Source organism: Ciconia boyciana, chromosome 11 (assembly GCF_034638445.1).
Source record: "Ciconia boyciana chromosome 11, ASM3463844v1, whole genome shotgun sequence".
In the NCBI taxonomy this organism is placed as follows: domain Eukaryota; kingdom Metazoa; phylum Chordata; class Aves; order Ciconiiformes; family Ciconiidae; genus Ciconia; species Ciconia boyciana.
Window position 1 is genome coordinate 23,728,211 of NC_132944.1, and position 21,440 is coordinate 23,749,650.

The 21,440-nt window shown below is 37.6% G+C and overlaps 1 protein-coding gene across 7 annotated transcripts in view; it reads left to right on the forward strand.

Moving 5' to 3' along the window:
- Positions 1-21,440, forward strand: part of ERC2 (ELKS/RAB6-interacting/CAST family member 2) — a 532,276-nt gene that overhangs the window by 449,154 nt on the left and 61,682 nt on the right. For 6 of the 7 annotated variants that reach the window (XR_012044651.1, XR_012044655.1, XR_012044654.1 and 3 more), the window contains one exon: positions 19,629-19,819. The exons of the other annotated variant lie outside the window; for it this stretch is intronic. The gene's annotated coding sequence lies outside the window, so the exon portion shown is untranslated. The remainder of the gene's footprint in view (positions 1-19,628; positions 19,820-21,440) is intronic. 7 annotated transcript variants of the gene reach the window in all.

The window sequence follows — 21,440 nt, forward strand, 5'->3', positions numbered from 1 at the left end:
CTTCATCCTTTGTCACTATGTTTCCCCCTGCATCCAATAAAGGATGGAGATTCTCCTTAGCCCTCCTTTTGTTGATAATGTATTTATAGAAACATTTTTTATTGTCTTTTATGGCAGTAGCCAGATTAAGTTCTAGTTGGGCTTTGGCCCTTCTAATTTTCTCCCTGCATAACCTCACGACATCTTTGTAGTCCTCCTGAGTTGCCTGCACCTTCTTCCAAAGGTCATAAATTCTCCTTTTTTTCCTGAGTTCCAGCCAAAGCTCTCTGTTCAACCAGGACGGTCGTCTTCCCCGCCGGCTCGTCTTTCGGCACATGGGGATGGCCTGCTCCTGCGCCTTTAAGATTTCCTTCTTAAAGAATGTCCAGACTTCCTGGACTCCTTTGCCCTTCAGGACTGCCTCCCAAGGGACTCTGTCAACCAGCCTCCTAAACAGGCCAAAGTCTGACCCCCCTCCTTACTTCTCCAAGAATCAAAACCCCTATCATTTTGTGATCACTCTGCCCAAGATGGCCTCCGTCACATCACCCACAAGTCCTTCTCTGTTCACAAACAGCTCCAGTGGGCCCCTTCCCTAGTTGGCTCCCTCACCAGCGGTGTCAGGAAGGTCTCTGCCACACGCTCCAGGAACCTCCTAGACTGTTTCCTCTCTGCTGTGTTGCATTTCCAGCAGACAGCCGGTAGGTTGAAGTCCCCCACGAGAATAAGGGCTAGCGATCGTGAGGCTTCTCCCAGATGCTTATAGAATGGTTCATCTGTCTCCTCATCCTGGTTGGGTGGTCTGTAACAGACTCCCACCACAATATCTGCCTTGTTGGCCTTCCCACTGATTCTTACCCATAGACACTCCACCCTCTCGTCACCATCATTAAGTTCTAGACAATCAAAACACTCCCTGACGTACAGGGCTACCCCACCGCCTCTCCTGCCTCGCCTATCCCTCCTGAAGAGTTCATAGCCATCCATGATGGCAAATGCCCTGTTCCAGCTAAAGAAAAAATTCTTTATCTGTTGAAGGGATCACTTGGAGATACATTATGTACAATGTCATGGAGGGACTTCGGCTTTATCGGTTGTTTTCTCATGGCTTTAACCATGAGGGAAATTATACAAAGCAAAGGACCTGGAGAAGTGTTAAGAATTCCATTATACAGTAAGGAAGATTTAACTTGCTTACCACCTGCACACTGCTGTCCTCCAAGATCAAGACTTTCCTCTGGAAGCTCATGCACAAATACATACTCAATATTTAGTTTTTACACACCTTTTCATACTGTCTTAAATAGCAAATATAAGGCAGTTGTGACTAATTCTACAATTGTGGCTAATTCTAATTTCTTTTAGAATTAGCAGATGATCTGAACAGATTTGGAACACTATGTTTAAATGACTGCTGGAGTCCCTTATTTGCCTTAGAAGGTATAAACCTAAGAGGAGAACAGACTGTGTGATATAGGAGAAAGAGCAGAGGAGTGAGAAGAAAACGTAGTTGCTCGGTTGCAGCTCTGTAGTGGGGGTAAATAAAGCAGTGTGTGATACACTGTCTTCCGAAAGGAAAAGGAGGAGCAGTGAAAGCCCAACAACCACATTTTGATCTGATCTCACATACTTGGCATATAGGAGAAGGTATCTGCACAGGCATGACAGCGGAGAAAGTGGTTGAAGTGCAGCCTTCTTTTCTTCAGGTAGGCCTCTGTACGAATTTTGTGGCATAATTTCTATCCCAGAATTAAAAAATAGTTGAATGCATTCCTAGTCAGTAGGAGATCAGTTTGTGTAATGAAAGAGCTTTCATGCTGTAATACTTCAGTTGGTCTCTACTAGTGCTGAAGAGGTAATTATCACTCTTACTCTTTTCCAAGTTGACAACCAAGGGGGTCGAAAATGCTTTTTCTGACTGATAATGTGCTTAACTAGCTTTCACTGAAGTTGCATATCATGGTTCACTGCCCCTTGGATTTTTTTCAGGACCTAAAGTGGCTGGTTTAGTGACTAGCAGTAATGTATCAGTGCAGCTCAGCAGCAGATAATTTAGTCTGATCTTTTTTGATTTTATGGGTCTCCTAAAAACTTTCTTTCCACATACCTAGCAGCTTAACGGGCAGACATATGATTTCAAGCTGCAAAACTTCAAGGACTGTTGTAGAAGGGGCAAGAATGCATGGTGGAGGAAAAAGGGTGGAATTAACGCTGAGAAAGAATTTGACTCTGGCTTATACTCTGTTGCCTTTCATTTTTAGACATGTCTACACTGAATATTATACATTTCTGCATCTGTTTGTGGTACAAAAAACCAGAAATGAGATGACTAAATTTTAATAAATAAAATGTTTTCAGATGTATATAGTTCTTCATGATCCTCTATGAGGAAAAGAGAACATTCTTTATAATTCTAAGTATAACTTAACATCTACAGCTAAGGGATTCTTGAAGTTGATATTATTTAAAAGTAATCTTTGTAGAAATAAAGATGCACCTTTCAAATATTGAATTAATACAGAATTTCAGTAGAACAATGTATTCTGGACTTAGCTCGGGTTTCAGACTGTGTTGATCTTAAGGTGTAAATGAATGGATTAAAATGTGGTTTGCTCTTTTTTACCTTTGAAATGAAAAAACCCAGGGCTTTTGTCATTTCGCTTCATTCATAGACTTAAAAAAAAGCCAAGATCTTAAGCTTACGCTCTTTACAAAAATGGAATTCTCATGTGGAAATTAATAGGCTAAAAGTTAAGGGAAACGTAATACGCTAACAAAGTTATCCTCCATACACCATCATCCTTGGGAACCGACAATTTTGAATTTTACGTGGAGCATTGATTTAATGAGGTTGACTATACAGTATCTTAGCAAGAGAACAGTCATTCCCAAGAGCCCAAGGAGATAAAATGTGTTTGTATTCTTATGAATGGTCCTTGCCCTAAAAAATAAGGCAATACACTTGCTGAATTCAACAGGTATTGTAGACAACCATTTTTTTGTCAGTGAATAAATCTGATTTTAAAATATATTATATTTTAATTTTGTAATTGTATGTTAAAAACTGACAAATACTTATATTGCAAATGGCTGTGATTGCTGTCATTTTTTCTTAGTTGTTTTTTCTCCTCTTACAGTAAGCATTCACATTCAATAAAGTAAATAATAGCAGGTGACAATTGTTTTAATTTTAGACAGGATTAAGATGAATCAAATTTAATGGTGGGATGTGTGTAGAAGGAGCCAAAATACTCTAACAGAGATCTCTGGTATTAGCCAGGGATCTCAGGGTCTCCCTTTTATGTCCTTAAGAGCTTGATGTATTTATGGAGTGTAGGATAGTGGATAGTTTCTTTCTAGTTTTTTTACAGTTAGACAAGGTATTACTGGTATGAGCAGGTATTTCCTATATGCAGAATAGGAAATACTGCTAATACAGTTAATAACCCAGCTAACAGAAGAAAAAAAATTACAAGGAAATGCTTTAAGGGCCCTCATGGTACACTGTGGTATTAAACACATGGCAGCCCATAGACTCGAAATAAAATCTTACAATTTGAGTGTGATGTCACCGGTCAATTATTTGACTGTGGTAGCAGTGCTGATAGTGATATCACACCTATGAAAACTGGAATTCGTCCAGCTGGGTTTGAAGGTGTGATCTACAGTCCATCAATGTCAGTTGATAGTCAACCTTTCACATCAAACTAGAAAAGCAAGTTTGACCTTCACTGCTGAAACGTAAGGGTGTTGTTCAAGCAGCCCAGTCTTTTTACATATTATGTATATAGTTTATGCATTATGTTCCTCTGAGAGGCCTTTGATTGCATCTTTAATCATAATCAATAGCTGGTGTTAATTACTACTAACGATGTGTACTCTTTTTAAGAAATTTAAACTTCACAAAATAGTGTGTAAGTAGGAGCTATTATACTTCTAGTTTGAGAAACTGAACTACAAAGATGTTATGACCTGTTCGTTAATTATTTTGTATTTATCTATTTGTATTGACCTGGTTTCCGACTAATTGTACCCCTGACTTCATATTGAACAGTAATATTTTACAAAATTTGAAAAGCAAAAAATAATTTTGGATTTATTTATTGAGATAACTGTAAATATATTTAATCAGCTCTAAATAGCAACATTCTCTCTGGCAATACTGTAGCTTGAAAGTGTTCTATAACCGTTTTCCTTCTATTGAATATTTATGTATACAACAATTTTTTATTCCTATCACGCCGGCAGGGTTTTTTTGTTCGTAGCAAGAAGGACCCCAAAATTATATCAATGTAGGAACATTTATATCAATATGTGAAATATATATCAATATGCAAATATCATTATATCAATATACAAAGATTATATCCATATAGTTTTTTTACAAAAAACTTTAAAAGTATTCATTAACTTGTTCTGCTGGGGTTTTTTTAATAGAGTTTTTCAGCTGTTTTAACAAGTAATTATCAACCAAGATTTTCTATATCTTTTTATTTTATAATTACAGCACTTTGAAATTCCCTTTCTGGTTCCGCCAACAAAAAGAAACAAGCAGGTTATTACAATAAAGCAGTAGTATGGGTTTATTTATCTGCATGATATAGTCCCAGTTTACAAAGCTACCTAGTACCCTTTCTTCTTTTGAAGGCTGTCTGACCTCTCCCATAAAGAAATGGTTTCTTTTAGCTGATAATTTTATAAAATTACTTGGGACACTTGCCAAGTGAGGTATCTGTCTCAAGAGTTTATACTCTGCGCAAATGGTTCCACGTGCTTAGCTGAAAAAGCTCAGCTATTGCCAAGACAGAGGATATAGGTAAAAAACCCCCCGAATCCAAACTAGTCAACAATACAAGTGGAAACTTCCTTGAAAAGCTTTACTGATCCCATTGCTTCAAGGTGCTGTCCTGAGTTTTAGCAGTTGGATAGTATTCATTTCATGGATGTACTTTTTGTTGTCCAAGTAAATGTTTGTTAAATTTGGTTAATTTATTGGCTTGTAGAAGAATCCTGCTTTGCACAACATCATTCGGTTTCAGCAGCTAGGCTTCCATCTTCATGATCAGCTCTGGGGCTGAGGAAGATTTCCCTTATTTTCAGTTTGGGATGGCTTCTGTTGTGCCAGGTCCAGAGCTGAAGCTGAGGGATTGTCTCTCCTGTATCTTCCGTGTCATCTGCCAGTCCGTAGCTGGGATTTTTCCCATCAAGTTGATTTGAGGGGGGAGAATGAGATCCAGAGAAGACTGAGACTGATGAAAAACCTTGAAACGGGAGGGAAAAGAGTTTGGGAACATATCTCAATAGAAAAACAAAGGGTAAATGAGCTGCAGGGGTAAGGTAGAGCTGAGGTAGCTGTGTAAACAGGTGAGAATAATGGTGGTGGTTCAGGAGACAAGGAGGAAAATTGGGACTGCTGGCCTGTGAAGGAGGGGATTGTGCGATGGGGATGGGAGGCATGGTGGAGGTCGGAGTACGCAAATAAGAATGATTGAATATGGAAGGTGGAGGGGAAATTGAAACTGGCTGGGCAAAATCCCTGGTGGTAGTAACGGAAGAGAGTCCAGAGAGATGAGGATAACTACAAGTCGACTGAGCAGTGGATGCTGATACCCAGGTAAATGAATGCAATAATGTCATAATAAAGAATGCTCCAGAAAAGCCTGAATGAAATTAATGGCTTTGTTTTGACAGTGGTGTTTGAGTAGCATTCAATTAACCGAGCTTGAAGGCAAGATGTATCAAGAATGTTGGCTAGTTGCTCGTGGGCGAGGGCCTGGCATCCCTCTGTGTACTGATTGAGGCAGGAGTCCTGGGGAAAAACTAATACGCGGAATTAAGGACTGTATCATAACTAATATCTAATAAGGTACAAAATTCAAATTGAATGGATAATCTTAATTCTGGAACTTTTTACATTTTGCTTGTTTGAACTTGTAAGCTGATAGTGGTGTCATACCATAGAAGTTTTTTCTGTGTGTATAATACACAATAAGTAGATTATACACGATAGTAGACAAACTTCTGGAAATTCATTGTGTAAATTTAAAAAAAAAAAGTCAATATGTGTCTAGGCTTTAATCACATTATGCGGTTAACATTAAGCTAGGTGACAGAAAGAAGGATCAGCTTCTCGATATCTTTTTAATCAGTAAAATATTTGCTTGTTCATCACTGCAAGAGGTTGAATATACAGCAAGAGATTTGCTTTCAGTGTTGTATCTTCAGTATGTATACCTGTATCAGTCATCTTGTAATTTTTTAAATAATTATTTTGAAACCAATTCCATTATTCTGATAAAACACAGTTTCCTTGAGTGAGCTGCATAGCCCGACAGCTTTTACTACAAGGCCTAAATGTGTCAACATTGACAGGTAGTTCTGTCATTTTTTTATAATCTACAAGATAAAATCTTGAACTCAAAAAAGCAAAGTAAATATAATAAATTGACTTAAAGAGACAGCTGTGTGCTTTTATGCAGAGAGAGAGTAACAAAGGATACATCAAAAAGCCACGGATGATGTGTTTCAGATAAACCTGGGTACCTAAGACAGTTCTCTGTTGGGGATTTTCTCGCACAGGTTCAAGGTAGAGTAACTTAAAGGTGGAGTAGAGTACAGCCAGAATATTTCACTTGTCCTGTAGGCAACTTTTTGAGGCAATGCAAGTGTTTAATTGACCTAAATATGTAGAATTTATTGTCCAAGAAGGCAAGTTCCATGCATCAGCAGTGTTTACAAAATAAAGTTGTCGGACTCCATGATGGGGTTTGTATTTGACAGGATCTGGTCAGTAAGTTGGTATTTAGAGTAAACATGAAATCGAATAAAACGCCTTAACACTATTTTGTGAGTCTGGTGCAGAAGCCTGGAGTCTGTAGTAACCAGGAGCTACAGCTTGTGTTGCTAGAGAATTCGAGGGTGCCTGCTTATTCTGAAAACTGATGCTGATAATGCTTACCCTTGATTTGGGAAATTTTCTGTGTGTTAATTTTTTTCGTGTCATCAGTGCAGCATTATGTACTAAAAAAGCATGTAATTGTAATACATTGCAAGCTATTTTGTAACACATCTTGAACGTACGTGCAGTCCCGTTCTCTAGGCAGAGCCTCCCCTTCAGCCAGTTTATTAATAGAAGTCCCCTTCCTGAGACTGTCATACCAACAATTACTGGTTTTTTCTGAATAAGCAGATGAGCGTTCAGGCTAGTGTATCTTAATGACCAAGTCTAACTCTGGAGTTATAATCAGCACACGTGTCTCTCTCTATTTCAGCAGAGGTTGGGAAAAATCTTGAGCGGTGTTTTCCTCTACAGATTACTATTGGCACAGGCTATGGAGTACCTGTTACTAAGACAAGGCTATGTAAATCTGTCTAAATCTTGCCTTGTTAAAGACTGCCGATGTTCTTGCCGTTCTATTTCTTTGCAGAGCTCTCTGCACAGGGTAGATGCTGCGTAAGCAATAACTGGCAGTTCACTGTGTGCGCTACCACCTGGAAATATTCTTAAGGACAGTCAATGAGGGGAAAAAAATCAGAGACGCTGAGTTTGGATTCTGTAGAAAGAATTAAGTAATGATTTTTTTACTGGATTTCTTAAAATCTGTGTTTTCAGGATTTTTTCATTTAATTTTTAAAGTGTTCTTAAGGTTTTAAACATAAAGATCTGTTTAAATAAAGTAGGCTTTTAGGGGAAGAATCAAAAAAATAATCTAATACCACCTAGAAAAGCTTCAAAGTCAGTCTGTCGGGTTCTTTCTGGCAATGAAGCTCTCGCATTATCTTTTTAATGTTGAAATCAGTTCAAGTCAGTGAAATTTCTTTAATGAACTTTAGGGCACATCTTCAAAGAAACCTGCAATTGAACCTGTGGAAAGGCCAATGCCTTTGAACTGTGGAAAAGAAGTTTATCCTAGATTAGCTTGATCTTTTAGTTTACTCTGCCTTCTAATCTAGTAACAAAGATCTAAGCTTTGAGAATACCCCTGACCCGCAGTGACAGCCTAAAAGTAGTGTATTGTTATGGATAAAGTCATTACTTCCCTTAGGTATTGGCATTTTAAATTTGGAAGGATAGCAAAGCTGCTTATTTTGTACTGTGAACATGAACATTCTGGGTCTCCCTGAGCACTAAATTTTCTTCAGTTTCATTACTACCTTATACATGGGAAATGTAACTTCATTTTTGTTTTCATTCTCTCTCTAACATTTCACCGCACTTCCATCCAGTTCAGTCTTTCATCACCCAAATGTGGAACAATGTGCCTTCAAATGTGAAAGAAATAACAAGATCTGGAACAAATTATGAAGTGATGGCGACGGGAAATGCAGAACTGTATGGAAATAAGTACATTAATGCATAGGCTCTGATGCACGTAAGTCTGTTTTGAAGGACACTTCATTTTTAGTTTGAACTTCTGCTTTTAAATTTTACTGTAATATGATATAACATTTGCTTTTGTGAGTACTTGAGGAACTTTCGGTGTTAACAGTATTCTTTTCTATAGAAATTCCTTTGGATTTCAGATTTTGTACTCCTTCCAGGTTACAATAAGAAAAACATGGAAGAGATTTTTAATAGAAAAACAACACTCAGTGGTTCGCAGCTGGCAATCACAATGCCTCTGCCGCTGCTTTTATTTTATTAAGTGGAACAGGTCGATTCAATATCAGAGCTGATTGCGGTCCTTCTCTAGTCAAAGTGAAAATACAGGTCTAGCAAAAAGTTAAGTGACCGCTAGCTTCTTCCTTTCAATCATTCCGTGAAATGTCTTTTAAGAACCATCTCATTTTGTGAAATCAAGGAGGACAAGAATGGTTAGCACTCACCTGGCAAAGGAAAATACGCTTTTTGTCTATAAACATGGACTTCCATAACTGATATTATTTGATGCCTACTTTTAATTATGGATTAATAAGAAGTAACACTGTGCAAAAAGTGCAGAAAACCAGAAGTAACTAGAAAATCTCGTTCACAATCAGATGAAAAAAACTGGATTTATAAAACTGGATTTTTGAAGAGGGAAGTATAGAAGAGAAGAATATAAAGTGTGGGTGAAGGAACAGAGAATAATTGAAAATTGAAATTATGTATTTATCCAGCGTTAAAAATTAAATGGTGCTATATTTTCCTGTATTGTATTTTATTTTGAGATTAAATCCTTGCCCTATTAAAGTCAACGGGAATTTCACCACTGACTTCACTGGCACTATTTCACCCTTCCTCTGCAAGAAGCAGTTTCTGCTTTTTATTATTATTTCAAAACAGTATCCTTCCTTTTCTTCTCTCCCTCCAGTTTCCTAAGGATTTATAATCTTTTGCATCAAAAGGAAAATTTTTCTTGGTATATACTGTACAGTTGAAATCAAGTACCACGCAAAAAGCTAGCTGACCTAATGGGCTGGTTCCAGCAGAGCAGACGTTTTGAATCTGGACTTTCTTCGTTATTGAGGGCATAGGATTTTGAATGCTTTTATCCTTTTATTGGTGAATGCACTAAAGTGCATGCAGACAGAGAATGTTAAAGTGGCAGTCAGATAAACTTGTTAAAGCAGTGGGAGTTTTTCCTTTCTTTCTACGTGACTTTATCATCACAGTGGAGTTAAAAGGCAATTAGCCCTTCAGCTCTTTTCTGGCCAGTTTATTGGCATTTTACACACAACTGTTGAATAGACAGTGCCATATTAAAAATTCCAGTGAAGCTGGCCTGGGGATAACAGACTCTAAATTTCAGGTTAATGTAGGTTTCCTTGAGAGGAACTATTGCCAAAAAGCTCAAGTAAAATTATCTAAATACAGAACCTATGCTGCATGTAGTCATAGTTGATGGAAAATTGTAGTAGTCTTGCTACATGCTGTGTTACATTTCCAGGGAAATATTTTTATAAAGAGTGTTTGATGAAAAAGTTTATTCCTTTAGTAATAACAGGCTACCCACTGTGTTACTTAAGGCAATGAACATAGTGAGTAGAGCTAGACGTTTTCATCATAATAACAACAATTATACTTGCTTTGCATTTCTGTAATTTTCATCTGAGATCATTAAAACATTTACAAACATGGATTACTTATTTCTTTCAGGATATGAGAAGGTGGGGGAGAGATTATTATGTCGATGTTTTGACCAAATTTAGTCCAAAATTTGTATTCCTTTTTTTTTTTTTTTTAGAATTGTAAAGGAAATATTGTGGGGGTTTTCTCTCATTTCAGTGTCAATAGAAAATCAAGCATGTTTTTTGCAGTTCTTGCACCCAAAATGTTAAGAACCAAAAATTTGTTATAACAATTTTTCATCACTGAGGAGAATGAAATACAAACACAAAACACATAAGCTCACTACTGGAGAGAGAGAGAGAGATGCAATTTTCATAGTATTTCAGTTTTAATCTGCCCTTGCCAAAGAAAATGGGAGGTTTTTGATAGACTTGACAGTGACTATTATTGGGTCTTAATGATGCATTCATTGCTTCTACAAAGAAATTGATTTAATTAAATTTTGTAACTGATTCTAATTTACTGATGTTAGAACAGATAATGAGAAATCCATTGAGGTCTGTGTGATTGAAAACCAGATGGTAAAAAGAAAGAGTAGATCCCGTATTTTTAACCTGATCATATGCATTGCTCCACGTTGTATGTCACCTAATGGTGAAATCAACAAAAAGGCTCCTTTTAAGTCCAGCTGATTTTTGGATCAGATCCATTTCAAAATAGGGAGGAAAAGCTGGTAGGCTTAAGGAATCAAAAGCCCTATTTTCACTACTCTTTAGTTTGCATGGCCACTCCAGAGAAGGCACTCGGATTTTGTTCAGAGAATAAGGGATGGATTTATGCTCCAGTGTGTTTTAGCAATAAACAAAGCACACCAAAATGCCTTCATTTGCTCAGGTATATAAGCTAGCAGCGTTTTCTTTCAGCGCACACCACTATAATGGGAAGTGATCCCCAGTAACCACAGGTTTAGTTTAAATGGTGACTATCTGTGCTTCAGCTGTCACTGGTAAGAGCTCAAACTTGGTTCCGATACTGACGAGCCATCATTAAAGTTGTCTGTAACTTTTATCTTTTAATACAGCAGATGTATGTTGCAAGTCAACAAAATGGCTTCATTAAATGGACATTACAGTGTAAATCAAAGGTCTGGAAGTTAGGAAGTGCCAGATTTAAAGTAGCTCATATAATTTTTGTTTTGGTGCCCGTTTTGGTACGTTGCAACGCTTTTCAGTTATACAGCCATTTACTGCCTTTTCTGTAGCACCTCACTGCTGTTCCAGGCTTGCTGTCTGTTACACTAAATACATTCTTGAGTTGCATATTGGGTGGGACGGTGACTGCCAGAGAGGCAAACAATAATGGCATTGGTCAGCTTAGCCCTATCCAGTCTCGTGCTACAGATTTCTTATGTGCTAACAAATCGTGTAGACCAAAGTGTAGGTATTGTGTGAACTTCTGTTTATTTCCGTCGTGACCTGGCTCAGACGTACAGAGCGCTCGCAGTACCTCAGAGCAGCGCAAACACCGCTGTTACGTTAGCAGCAGTATCTGGTCGTCGGGAGCAAGACCAGTGCTGAAGCACCAGGGGTGGTTCCGAGTGTTAGGCCGCTTCTAACAGTTCTTTGGGCTGCCTAGGCAAAAGTCGCTTTTTAACATCTACAAAATGAGGAAAGTAAAATGTACAATTTTATTTTATAGAGATGTGTCAAATATAACATGTTAAAGTTTATACAGCTCTTTCAAAAATGAAAAGGACTATAAAAACCAAAGAACTTTACACAAGTAGGGCTAATGCATTAGAGCAAATGACCGAGACATCTGCAACAAACCAAGACTTTTGAAACTGCGCCCAGCATCTGTGCACCATCTTTTCCCACGCAGATGACAATGCTCTTTTCGTATCGCACAGAAGATGCAGAAGGCAGTTTGTTAGCGTTCTGGCGGTACCCGGACATGGTGATGGGCGGCACAGAGAAGCCAGGGAAGCAAACAGTAACGTAGTTTCAGGGAGATGCTTAGCAAAGGCAGCGTTTTAAAAACTGTGGTAGTATTGAAAGGCAACTTTGCTCTGTAAGAAACATTTAGCCTGTGAACAGAATGACACTGAGATCCCAGAGTGAAAAACAATGTGTGATCATGAGTTAGAAATAACCATAATTCGTAGACACCAGGGGGCAGAATTAAGGCTGCAAGGACAGCTATAAACCTGGCCTTTCCAGGCATCGAAAGGGCTATTTATGTTCAAACTCAAACACACTTTTAAATTTAAATATTTGAATGGTATAGAATTTATTGCAAATAATGTTCTAAGTTTGTGGAAACAAAAGCATTTAAATACACTTGGAAGAGAAATGTAATTGCTCATATATTAAAAATGTGAATTTAACTAAAAGCTAATTTTAATTTATTTCAGCTAATGTCCAACACATTATTGCTTGTGGATAAATTAGTGCAGCTTTCTAAAGGAAAAACATCAAACAAATCCTTTCTTGAAAGTTAGACCTCTTTTTCTCACTTTCTGAACCGCAGAAAATAGTGCAGATAACTGCAGCTTTTTATTTCCAACCTGACCTTCCACGTTCTGAAACTAATTTGCCATACTGCTTCTCAAAGTCTGCTCAAGGACTTCCTTTAGCAGAATAATGTGGTTCTTATTAAGTACATCCTATAAGACCCAGGAGGATTGCATGCAAAGGAAATAAGACGGAGACACAAATGAATTTCCATCCTCCAGTCAGATATATGATATTGATGACCAGGATGTATATGAAGGATATTGTAAAGAAGACAAAGAAAAAGAATTAAAGCAAATGTCTGACAAATTGGCTGTCTTCATACGCAAAGATGACAAGTGGTCTATACAACTAAGTAGAAGAGATGTAGGCATCAAGCCAAATAGTTATACAGTCAACAAGTCTCTTTGAATCACATGGTTATATGTAACCTCTCCTTTAAATAAGGCCTCACTTTAAATTACATCATCATGAAAGACTTAAAAGCCATGAAGTTTTACATGAAAACTGATAGTTTCTCTTAACTCCAAATGTTGTTTTTCACTGGTATGAATTTTATATTTTTACCAGAATACTGAGATATTCTGTTAAAGTGGAACTTCTTTAGGAGATTCTTTCCCTAGTTTTTAATTAAATGCACCAAATATCAATAATTGTGAAAACAGCAGCTTTCCTTTCCAAGTCTGTTTCTTCCTTTAGTTAAAGTTTTTCTATAAGGTGACAAAATGTTTTCATGTTAGGATAATTTGATGGAAAAATGCATTGAAATAGCCTGATTGTACTGTAGTCTCTATAATTCCTGATGTTCTGGTTCTAGTGTGTCTTGCCTAATGTAGTTAAATATAGATTTCAGAGGTTTTACAAGGCACTTGGTTGATGAGGAAGATTTATATGGGACTCGATGCAAGTGTAAATAAGTGAATGGGCTCCGGAACTGTCACTATTTTTCATTTTTTTTGTCAACAACATGCAGAATTTGGATAATCGGGATTCTAATATGATTTTCCTATTAATCTCTTTTAAACCATGAAATCTGATATTTTCACCATGACTAATCCATGAAATTTGTCAACTTCGTCTGTGATTTACACAAGCTCTATTTATAAAGAGAACTTGTTTGAGTCCTAAGGCATGGAACATTATTTCCCAGCATGCTTTTGGTGTCTTTTTACTAATAAGTATAAACAAAATGTGCTCATTGATTATATTATTAATTCAAGATCAGGAGGTAAAGCATGAGGAATGCTCAAGAGTATCTTCCCCATAGCAGTGTGTATGAGTCTTAAGCCATTAAGAAGAAAATAACCTATCATATCAGAGTTGGTAAGAATGGTTGTGATCATAAAGTTTACCTAAAATAATTGGATAACTTGCTTGTAGATTAAAAACATATGTGACACTTGTATGTCTTTATGCTGTAGGCTTTAGAATTAATTGCTGTCAGCATAAAACAGACCAAACAAAAATAGATTTGCATCAATTCTTTGTAATGGGGGTGGGGGGGGAAGCTTGAATGACAGTGAGGATAATTCTAGTTTGTATTTGGGGGGGAAATGGCCATACAACGTTCGCATACTGGAGTGCAATTTACTATATATGGGAAAGAATAAAGATTCTTTATGTAAATGTAATAACATGCAAGTAATACCTTCAAAAGGAAAGAAAAAAAGTCTCTTGTGTACAGAAAGTTAGTCTGCTCCAGCTGTCCTCTCTCACTTTGTGGGGGGAAGACATTTGGGGAAAGGCCAAAACGCACATATTCACAAAGCATCCAATTTTTACTTCAGCATAATGTCTTAATCAGCTTTTACAGAGCTGCTCTGCTCTGTACCAAACATGCTATAAATGTGCAATACATCCATACATGTAAATAAGTCACACTCCCTGTGGTGATGAGAACAAGATGACTACATATTTCAATAACTGCACCGTGCTGCAGGTGGTAGAGAAGCAGCAGCAGCTAGCTGATTTTCAGCAGAGCAGGGGACGAGAGCTAGAACTGCTGAATGCTATGGCTATCTCTACATCATTTCAAATTCCTGACCGTACAGTTTTATGAAAGATTTCCAGAAATCGGACACATTAACATCACGGATGGCCAGCTTGTGACAAGATCCATAGGCTGGAGCCAGCTAGCAAGAACTTGATCTGCTCTGTAATCTGGTCTTTCTCCAGAAGAAATGGCCATAAGTCTATGTCCGTGTCCATCAAATTCTCAAAATACAGACATCATCCGTCATGTTCCCTCCCTCGATCATGCCATGTGAAATGCCTGTTTTGTGATCAGATGATAGGTGAACTTCTGGTTACGTGCTGAGAAAGGGCTCAGGGAATACAGTCTGCAGGCGTCTTCTGTAATTGTCACGATGTTCTTAGGTGGTTGCCCAAGCCGTGGCAGGGGAGCTCCCTGCCTTTGTGCTTTTGGTTGGCCTTTTCTCTGCCCTGCCTCCTTAGTCGCTATGGCTCATGCTCTCAAAGACACAACTGCCTCTTGAACTGGCTTTTGAATGAAAACAGTCAGCCGGATAACTGATAACTGGAGAACTAAAAAGGTTTAACCAAATGCCTGTGAGTTTCCAGAAAGTATAAAGCCATCCCTGATGAAGATGTTAATTCAAAACAGCTACTTACTATCCATCATATTACAGTTAATCTGAGTACCAAATGAAATGAGCAGTTGGGGAGCTTAAAAAAAAAAGGGAGGGGGGCGGAAGGATGGGGTATTTCTTCCTATAAGCTGCAGTTCATCTATGGAACTTCTTGCTGCGTGATGCTGTGAGTTTTTACTATTTTTGCAAAAAGAGATTTGATGAATTCGTGGGGGGGGGGGGGAAGAAAAATCCATCAGAGGCTATTAAACGCTGAGATAGCGTTTGCAATGCATGAAATCTGTGCTGTGAAGGTTGCTTAAGCTGGGAGACTATACCAGGAGCGGCCATGGGAGAAAGGGTGCTGTGGTGGATGGACCTGTGGTGCGCTCCCTTAGCTCTCTACCAGGCCTCCTGTCGTTACCCCACCACTCAGAAGTTCTCGTCTCTCAATGTTCTAAGAGTCAAGGGGAAGTGTGGCCTCTGCTCCAGGCTGGAATCTGTTCTTGACCTAAGAATTATAATTTATTTCAAACTTAATAAAGTAATTAGTCCACAAGGATATTTTGTGGAGGACAGAGAAGAATTTGGGGAAGACAAATGAATGTTTTACACATAACGTTTTGCACTTCGCTAGCTAAAAAGCAATTGAATAAATTTTCTTGTGGTTGCTCATAGCATAAGATGGAAAGTAAGTGGAATCTCAGCCTTTTAAATGGCATTTTGAAAATAGTGTGAGTGAAAAATAGATGTTTCGAATGAAAGTGTGATTTTATAAAATCCCATCAAATTTAGAAATCAAAATGATCTTTTGATCCTTTTTTTCATTAAGTGCATCTAATTTTGGTATCTCAATGTCTCTTTACAAATGCAACTGTTCCCTTCAGAACCTTACAACTTCTCTAATACTACTGCTATAATATGGAATTTATGAATAATCAATAGGCTTACATAGATTTGTTACTTATTCATTCTAGATATCCTAGATATTTGGGGCTAATATTTTTATGTATATTTAACCTAATATACATAGAATTGCTCAGGACAGAATCGAAGCTGAGTCAAACTACGAAAGCTTTTGGCTTTATCCATGTACTGAATCATTAAGCCACTAGTCTTGTGTTTTCTGCGTTTAGGTTCTTAAAAATTATTGTCTCTATGTTATAAAGGATTCTGCTTTACATGATTAACGTGACAAGTTCATGTAAGACAAAATGCTCTCCAGTGTAAATTAGGTCTAGAGAATTTACCTAAAAGTTTGTTGAGTGTGAAAGTCCTACAGCAAGGCCTTTTCCTAATGCATACATTTATCAGCTAAAATCTTGATTGTTTTGCCTGTATTATGTCGCTCACGTCTGGAAAGGGCAGCACCCTGCTGTACGTGAAGCTGATCTCCTGCTGCTCTTCAGCCACTTGGAGGATTCTGTCCCAATTCCTCTAATCCACTGTTTCAATAACACCGTATTTGGACTCCTTCACACATTCTTTTGCTGCTCTGTTTGGGATGCTCTATGAGCTGAATTAGAATTTTAATGTTCCGTTCAAAGCAGAAGGAACCTTTTTGTTAAATCAGAGTATAAGGAATAATCTCTTTCGTTCCCTTGGATAGAGTTTCTACACATGCACTATATTATTTTCCTTCCAACTATTGTCCAGAAGTTCGGGGCACTATTTCAATATATTGGTTTACTTTATATAAGTCAGATCCAATTTGAGGTGTAATGTTGCAATAAGGCCTGCTACCATCTTAAATTGTTTCTTTCCTGTTGTCAGTCCTCATGCAGAGTTCAGTGCTCCTTGTTTCCATTATGTCAGGGGCTTACTGATACCTTTTGGAGCTGCTTGTGCAGGTCAGGACTAATTAAAGCAGAGAACCGAAGGGACTCCAAAAATGTTGTTAGAAATGACACCATAACACAAAGTGCGCTGTAGATATTTTTGCGGTACTTTCAAGAAGTTAGCAAAGATTTGCGTATGTATTTTGCCAGTAGCTATTTTCTGATCGCCACATAAAACAAGGTTTAGAGAAAACAACTTAAAGCTTGATTGGTATACCTATATATACATTGTCACTTTACTTCACAGCTAAGCCTATTAACTTTGGTGGAACTATTTGTGACTAAGATAGCAATTGAAAAAACAGGATAGCAGAATGTCATCCTTTTTAATGTAGAGCTCCTAGGCTTATACTTGCTTTAAGAATTGTTCTTTAGTGAATGGGATTTAGTTTACTGAAAAATAAAAACGTGATTGAATTACGATGAAGATTTTACTCTATGAAAGGAAAGAAGTTCCTTGGACACAATGTAATATTGCATGAGTCTCCGTTGTACGATTTTAAAATTTTCAGTGCAGTATATATAGTTTACCTAAGTGTATGAAGATAATGAAGACGTTATCCAGGTGAAACGTATTTCAATAATTTCATAAAGTGTCTCTCACTTGAACCACGCTTCCCGTGCTGTAAAATGTAGAATGTTTTTAGAGCGTGTACCCTGTTTGTTTTAGCTGTAGCTTTACTGCAGTCCAGAGTTCCCTCAGTGTGCTGGATTATCATCGCCGGGAGCCAGGATCTGATGAGAAACACCATCCCACGGACGGGGTTAGGGATGCAAGCGGAAACTGGAAAAGACAACGGCTACAGCAGATTGATAATATATAAGTTGCTATCAAGTTTTACAGCTAGCAATGGAACAAAGATAACGAAGCAAAAAGGGGAAAGAAAAAGACTTCAGAAAGTGAAGGTGAAACAGGGAGAGAGGTAGAGAAATACAGGAGGAAGCAAAGGAAACCATACCGAAGAAAAGAAGTGGGCCAAAGCAAAGAGTAATACATGGCCTCCTTCCCTGCTTGCATTTGGCAAGTAATGTGTATATGATTTGTTCACAAATGTGTTAACATTTCTAATGATAGAAACATATAAGACAGACAGACGTTTAGAAGTTTTTATCAAGGGATTTACTTTATGTAATACAAAATGAAGTGATTTGTAAGCGATCCATCTATGCGATATTAGCTTGAAGACTTGTTCTGCTGCTCCTTCTCTGTTTGTACTTTAACATTAATTGAAAGCCTCATTGTTTTGTTTAAACTGTGAAAGCTTCCAAGGTCAATGAGTGAGGTAATTGACCTGCCTGTTGTAGGACAAAAATATGTATGTTAAATTGTATAATTAGTTTTAATTACATAATTACGGTGTTTAATGTGTGGAGGTCAAAGGTTACTATTACATTTAGAAGTCATGGCAAGAAACACAAAAATAAGCAACATAGTTTAATTCTGTGTTTCTTTGGGTTTTAAAAAAGGGGTCCACTGTGATCTATCCGTGACCTTGGATATTTGATGATTATAGCAAATAATATGTTGCTGTTATAGTTTTTGGAATCATAGAGACACCTTTGTAAATGACTAAGTGACTTTACCAAAGGCTTCATTTAGGTTTAGAGTACACGAAAGTTAATCAACAGTGGGAACTCAACTGACAGCAATTTAATCTGATTGGGTAAGGTAATTACATGATTACCAGGAGTGTTTATATATGGACAAGGATATTTTTATTGGAAAAAAACCTAATTGCTTTCTTACTGAGAAGAGAAAAAAACAAACAAATTTGTTGTCACAGGTTAAGAGGACATCCTTCGTTCCTTGAAATAGCTTATTTTCATATTTTAGCGACAAAATGAACTCATAATTCTTCGCAAATTTGCACTGGGATTATGCTATGGGTTCCTCTGTTTCTGAACTAGAAATGTCATCATTAACTTGTTTTGGTTAAGAAGCTCACTGCTTACACATTAATTATGTGATAGCCTAAAGATGTCAGGATGCTTGTAATTCATGATCTCTTTTACTGTGTGTAAACACTGTTGCTTAAATACAGGTTGATTTCACCAAACTTAAACCTAAAGGCCCATTATACTAATGGATATTTCTGGGAAGGAGAGCATTGCTTGTTTTTCTGTGATGGTAAAGAAAAAAAAGCACTATGTGCAAGATAGGTAGATAAAAGCTGATGTTCCTAAATGCTAGAAGAAACAGCCTCTCTTTAGGTGCTCTGAGGGGTCCTTTAGGAAATGCTCTTTCAGTCTGTTGACAATGGAGGGAGTGTTGGGAGATGAATCTTCGTTAGCAAACGTTAACCTCTGTGCACTACAGAGTAGAATCCCATTTGGCTAATAAATAGTGGCTTGCTCCAAAGCCTGTTTAAATAATGGGCCAGGCCTGGCCTTGGCACTTTGTACGGTTGTGTTAGACACCAAAAAAAGAAATCGAAACTTGTAAGAATAACTTCATATCTTATCGGAAACCACTGAACACATTCTGCCAATGGAAATGGGATACAATCCTCTAAAAGCTGACTTCTGAGGAATTAAAAAGTTAATGAACTAAATGTTAACAAAGAAATAAATGAATCTTTAAAATGAACTATATAATTATGGGAAGAAGTTCTGTGATACATTCCGTGTTACAAAAATCATTTGTTCTCCCTTTTGCTAATTTTTCCCTAAATAAGTTCTTTAGAAAATATTACAATTTTGAATTGTTTTTCTAAACCAGATGATCCAGTCACTGTTGGAGGCACATAGCCACGGCAAAATCTCATGCTGTACATTGATCACCTGTCCAACCTTTGCCTAGAGTGTGATCCCCAGTTCCTTCAAGAGATCCATCTTTACCTGTCTATAAAGAAGAAGAGGAGGAGGGAGACATCTGGGATATTCAAGTATCAAAGTTTAACACCAGAGCAGGTTGAATCTCTATTTATATTATCCTCTATATATGTTGCTAGTATTGACTTGGATATTTGGCTAAGATTTTTTTCGGTAATTATATAGTATGCTCTGAAGTTTTACCAGCGTTAAACCTTTTTTGTTTAGACTCCTCACTTACCGAAACTACACGTGCTTTTTTCATAGTTCCATGGTGTGAAATTGAAGCCAAGGTCATTCTGCTATTATGGAAGTCAGCTAATACTGAGCATGCCTGGCAGTCTGTACCTGTCTCTTGAACGTACGCTTACCACAAAGACCAAGATGGCTTGTTTAAAACTGTTCAGTGTACTGTAGTTGAACCGTTCCGTATTTAGCGCACACAACCAAATCCAGGTCCCCGGCAAGCGTGCTCATTTTCACTCACTTGCTTCAGGCAAGTTAAACTTGCTTCTTACTCTTCCTCTTCCATTTCCAGGAGGACTTTGATATCCACAAGGCAGACAAGGTTTCGCTTACTGTCCTAAGGACTGCCCCTTTAGGAGTCTAGCACAGCCCACACACAATCCTGGACCATGTCCAGCTTGTTCTCTGAGCAGAATGTGAACCTCTGACCTTCTGGGCCTCCGGCAAGAGCGCTGCCTACTGAGCCACCAATACCCAGGCCATCAATAAGTTTTAAATGCCAGTTGCAGACTTCACAGAGATAATGACTTCAGTGTGTAAAGGTTTTGTTGTGGAGGCTGCAGTCTCACATATGGCGTGACAGAGTAAATATGCTAAAACCATAGAGAGCTGTTGCATAACTTGCCTTGATATAACAGTTTTTGTAATAAGTTTCAAGGCATGGCATATTATTTAAAGGGACCCTGTTATGTAGACTTAGGCCCAAAATGAAGCTATTATAAAAAGAATGTTTAGCAAAAACAGAAATACGTCCATGAAATTGTTGGAGTGGGAATTTCAGGGTAAACTAGCTTGGATTTAAACAGTCGCCTGCATGACATTGCACTGTGTGCTAGGCAATGAGAAACAGCAAATGAAAATACTATTAAGTGAGAATCAGAAACTGAAACTGAGCAGAATTAAGATATGAGAAGTCTGTTACCGTTGTTAAAACTTCTTAAAATTCTTACCATACCCTGAGAAAGATGAGATGAAAACATAAATTCCAACTTCGTAATTCAAAGCAGCATTACTGACACAGGTAAATAAATGTAATTGTATTTTAATATTATTTTTTAACCTGCTCTCAAGTAAGTTCTTGTGTTTTATATACATATAAAGCAAAATTAATATGAAATAAGCTTTAGGGTTTTGACACATTTCAGTTTTATTGATGTTCTCTATTTAAAATTTAGCACTGAAAGCACGCAAAAGACATGTTGATGTTTGCGAAATTCAAATTGATAAATGTGATTGCACAAAATGTTACTTATAAACTTGGATCAAGGAGGAAAACGTAGCCAGATTCAAGCTAGGACTTACATCATGGAAAGGCTGTTAGATAAATTGAACCTTCTATGGAGCAAAGGCCAGGAACCCAGGACTCCTTTTCCCAGCTGAGTGCCCAAATCACTAGGCTACAGACTCTTGCTCCCTCTTGTGTTCTTTCTCTGGCCCAATGAATCTTGAATTATTTTCTCTACAATGATACAGC